This window comes from Dasypus novemcinctus, unplaced genomic scaffold (assembly GCF_030445035.2).
Source record: "Dasypus novemcinctus isolate mDasNov1 unplaced genomic scaffold, mDasNov1.1.hap2 scaffold_104, whole genome shotgun sequence".
NCBI lineage: Eukaryota > Metazoa > Chordata > Mammalia > Cingulata > Dasypodidae > Dasypus > Dasypus novemcinctus.
In genome coordinates, this window is record NW_026688144.1 from 1,782,106 (window position 1) to 1,786,816 (window position 4,711).

Consider the following 4,711-nt stretch of genomic DNA (forward strand, 5'->3'; position numbering starts at 1 on the left):
GCTTTGGGCCTGAGCCCTGTTCTGGATCATTCTATGCCTCAGAAACCCTTCCACAGTCCCTCTTTGCTACCGAGACCAAGCCCAGTGTCACTTCTGTCTTCTGTGAGCTCTCTTGTCCTTCTCTGCCCCACCTTGCAGCCCTCCCCCATCAACCCACAACTCTAGTCCATCCTCCTTGTTTCTCAGCTCACCCTTGGTATGAAAGTAAACCCTGAGTTTAGAGTTTAAAGAGGGGAGACCTGACTACATTGCCATGCACATTGGTAATGTGGTTGTGAATAATGTGAAGAAAACGTGTAGCCTAGAATATTCCTCCACCCTCTCCACTCAGGTCCTCATCCATCATGGCCTTTTCCTGCATTGCTCTTTCAGTTCCCTCCTCCATGGAGCCCTTGCCTCTTCTGGCCTCCCCCTGGCACTTCACACATCTATCATATAAGGGATTCCCACTAGCAGGTGTTGTGCTAAGTGCTCCAGGGTAAAGGAGAAAAGATCCCCTGTGCTTGCCTTAGCAGTTGTGCGGGACAAAGAGATAAGTGAGTCCACATTCCAGTGATGTGCAGCCAGCATTCTGGAAACATGTGCAAACCTCTGTGGGAGTGCAGGAGACTTCAGGCCAGCCCAGAGAGTGAGAGGAGGCCCTTGGGTGGGTTCCTGAGTTGCAGGCTGCCATGGATGGGGAGCATCTGAGACATGGCGCCGGCTGCAGCACACTGTGCAAAGCATGAAGCAAAGTCAGGCCAAGGGTCTGGCGCTCCCTCTGCAACTGCTTAAAATGTTTCATCCTGCAAGAATGCATGTGCTTGTTATAAAAAATTTAAGCTACTGAGTACATGACTGCTGCGTTCACTAACCATCCCACTACAAGGGGAGTGATTTGACAAGTTGTTAGATTTCGAAGTCCAGTCCTTACGACCGGAATCCTCATGTATATCTAATTCTAATGTTTCTACAGACACAAGCCAAATGGGCGATAATGCTGGGGCCATCTGACTTCCTCATATACTCTGCCCACCAACTCTGTAGTGGTGTTAGACAAAGCAGGTGACATCTAGTAGCAAGTGAAACCAAGATTCAAACCATTTTAGTATTCACTGCCTAGCACTGGTCTCTGATGATGACCCTGAAGAATTTGAGATGACATTCACATAAATGGTTAGAGATTAGCAAGACATTTCCCAGTGTCCCTGTTGGAAGTGTTGGAGCCATGCATTTGAAGATAATTTTGAACACAGCATCTTCTTGCCATTAGTCTTCAAAATTAAAGCAGAGAAAGGAAAATGATTAAAAAGAGCTGTACTTGTGAGCATCACTTCTTAAGCAATGGAGGTATTCTCCGGTCAGTAGGGGGCAGCAAAGCTTAGATTTATTGGCCACCCATGAAACTCTGGATGGTCCCTGGATCCTGTAATTGCTGGGCAGAGCAGTAGCTGCAGAAGGGTACAGTGACCGTTCCAGCTGAGCAAAAGGGGAGCAGTTTCTCTTGCACTGCTTACCTTCCTCCCAGTGAAGAAGCACTTTGCCTGAGCCAGGCCTGGAGGCAGAGGGATGGTGCTGCTGGGAGAGGTGCCTGTGGAGTGTGTGGTCCTAAAGTTGCTGCCTTCCAAGCCTTCGTAGGCTGGTGCATAAGGAACTTGGGGAATGCTTGTCAGATGGAAGGAAAACTAGGGAGGAGCAGAAATCAGTGTAGTTGAGATAGTCCTGGGGAAGAAGAGCAGTCAGTTCCCTCCAAAAATGCTACACCACCACAAGGGCTTGGGCCACAAATCCAGAGGGGATTTTGGCTCATTGGTGAACTGAGCACCTCTGGAGGCTGAGATATCCCCAAAATTTCAAATAAGTGTAGTCTAAATAGTGGAGGATAGTCAATGAAACATGCCATGGAATTGCTTAGGGCAGCACCTGGCAAACAGTGAAGGGAATGCTTAGTCAATGGCAGGTGCTATCGTCGCTTCTCATAGAGGTGCTAGGGTGCTTTCTTTTCCAGTCAGATTTTATTGAAACAGCATTTGGTGAGGGTACGTGTAAGGAGGAGTAGGAGAAGCACAGACTGGGTTGCTGGGTCATACTTCTAGGGGTGCCATAATTCTAGGGTCCCCTACTGCTAGTGTGCTGTACTTCTAGGGGTACCATACTTCTAGGGTCCTCAACTTCTAGGGGTGCCACTGTGAATGTGTGGTTACTGTTTTTGTTAATTAGCATCAAGGACATGGTACTGAAAAATCTCTAAAACCTCTGCCTGCAGCAAGGACCTGCGGGCAAGAAGCCCCCTGAGAGGGGTGCTCGTTGGTCCCGGCCTGAGAGCGACCCCTCCCCTGCTTGCCTGTCCACCTGCACTCCCTGCTGCCTACCCCTTCTGAAAGCTGCACCGTCCTTGTCCTCCCTTTCTGCCGCCTGCACATCAATGGGCTCGGCCTCAGGGCCACCACAGATGCTCTTCCCTCTGCCTGGAATGACCGAATGTTCCCCAGATTTCACAAGTCTGGCTCCTCATTATCATTTATGTTTCAAGCCGGTCTTCCTAGAGCCACCCTGGTTAAAGTATTCCCAAGGCCAGTTTTGTTCCCCTTTTCCTTTTTACTGATACACACACACACATTCGAGGCTTTAGAATTAAGTGAATTTTCGACAAAAGGAACGCACCTCTTGAACCAGCATTTGACTCAAGAAACAGCAGAGCGCTGCGGAACAGCTCAGTTTTCCCAGATATTACTTGGCTGGGTTCGATTCGTGCCGCTGCACACCCGCACCTGCCAGTACCGTGAGCGGTGATCCCTCATGATGACCGAGGCGCTGAAAATTGATTCGTTGCACGTTGACACGATGCTGCTGCGGACACACTGAGTTAATATACCATGGCAATGAATTCCACCTTTTTCTTCCACTAGTGTTCCGCGGCTCCTGGAGGGTTTCAGATGCAGCGCGCGGGTGGCCTGCACTTCTTCCAGACAGCCCGCTTGGGACCCTCCACGAGCTCAAGGGCAAGGGCAAGCCGGCGCAGGCCCCCAGTCCAGCAGACGCGGCTCCTCGCGTCCCAAGTGGGCGCTCCAGGGACCCGCAGGGAGACGGGAGGGCACGGTCCCATCCCCAGCCCGGCTGCGCCCTCGGCCCTGCGCCCCTGGCCCTGTTCCCCAGCCCTGCGCTCCCCGCCCAGCTTTGTGACGCGAGGCCGCGGTTTCCCGGCAACTGCCGAACGCGGGCGCTTGGCAGCCAGGCGGACTCGGGCGGGGCCCCCGGCCGGGTGGGACCGACCTGGACTGGGCGGAGAAGCTGGATGGGGCGGCCTGGGGGACGAGGAGATCGTCGCCGCCACGCTGCGGGGCAAGCCCCGGCCGCCGCCCATCTCGGCGCTGTCCGCCTTCAGCTACTTCCCGCCGCAGCGCCTGGACCCCAAGGAGCGCAGCTACTTCTCCCGCCAGGCCAGGGTGAGATGGGAGGGGCGGCATGGAGCGGCGGGGGTGAGGCGGTGCTGGGGGCAGGGCTCCCCTGCCAGGGAGCGGCTGGAGCGGGGCTGTGCCACCCGGAGCGGGGACTGGACACCCAGCGGCACCGCGTTGAAGGGGTCTGGGGACCAGGCAGGGGGTGGGGGCGGGGCCCGGGCAGGGTGGGGGATGCTTCTGTGGGGGTGGGAGCAGGACATCATACTGGGAAAGGTCTACCGGGAAGGTCAAGTGACTTGAGGGGGGGCGGGGATTGCTCACCAGGGAGGAAGACTCGATGGGGCGCCCGGGAGTGGAGGGGGCAGGGTCTGCTCCGCGGGGTCGTTGGGACAGGCACCTGGACCCTGAAGAGCAGAGCTTCTATTACTGAGAGACACAGATGCACCCCTCCCCCCCAGAACTGGAGGGGCCCCGCGGCAATCCGGGGGTGCTCGAAGAGTCTAGAAAGGGAGCCCCGAGGCTATCCAGTGTGCAGGATGCAGTCCCCTGAGCAGTATGTGCGGTGGTACCCGGGGCTGTGAATAAGCAGCCAGGCTGATGGACGGTCCTGGGTCCCTGGGAACCCTCGGGCCGCCTTCCCACCCACCAAGAACCAGGAATAGGTCTGCACCATCTGGCCCGGCCCCTCTGGGAAGATGTGCGTAGTGGGAAGAGCTCTGGGGTCTAAGCACCGGAAGCACCCAAGAGATGGCAGAAGGAAGGAAGAGAAGGGTGTTCAGAGTTGTCCAGGTCACCCATTTCTTTCTTTTCAACATTGTTTCTGTCCGTCCCCAGGGCGTTCCTCAAGGCATCTGATTAGATAAAAGCCTTGGTTGAGGACCCTCAGCCTGGCGGACAGCTGGGCACCTGAGCTATCCCTCAGCCCTCCTGGAGGGATGGTAGTGCCAGAAGAGGGACATCTCACTTTTCTCAGGCTGCTGTCACAAGTGCCATGAACTAGGTGGCTAAAAACACCAGGAACAGCTCTCTCAGCCCTGCAGGCTGAAGCCTCAAGTGCGTGGGCCGTTCTGGTGGGTCAGTCTTGGCCGCTGGGGAACCTGTCCCTTTGCCAGCAAGCCTTCGGTTTTCAGTGCCTCCTCAGTCACCCTATGGCCTGCTCTGTCTCTCTTCCCATGGCGCACTCCCCTTTTATCTGTGCCCACACCTCCCTTCTAAAGACAGCAGCCATCCTGGACTAAAGGTCCATCCACTGCAGTCGGCCTCATTCAGTTTAAATGATTCTGCTTGCAGTAATGCTTTTGCAAAAAGTTCATGTTCCCAGGTACCTGGGA

The 4,711-nt window shown here is 55.2% G+C and overlaps 1 long non-coding RNA gene across 1 annotated transcript; it reads right to left on the reverse strand.

The window, feature by feature from the left end:
• Positions 1–673: 673 nt before the first annotated feature.
• On the reverse strand, positions 674–2,721 carry LOC139438494 (uncharacterized). Its single transcript, XR_011648182.1, has 3 exons — positions 2,644–2,721; positions 1,497–1,664; positions 674–713 (listed from the first exon to the last, which is right to left on the reverse strand). It is a non-coding gene; the product is annotated as an uncharacterized lncRNA (long non-coding RNA).
• Positions 2,722–4,711: the final 1,990 nt, after the last annotated feature.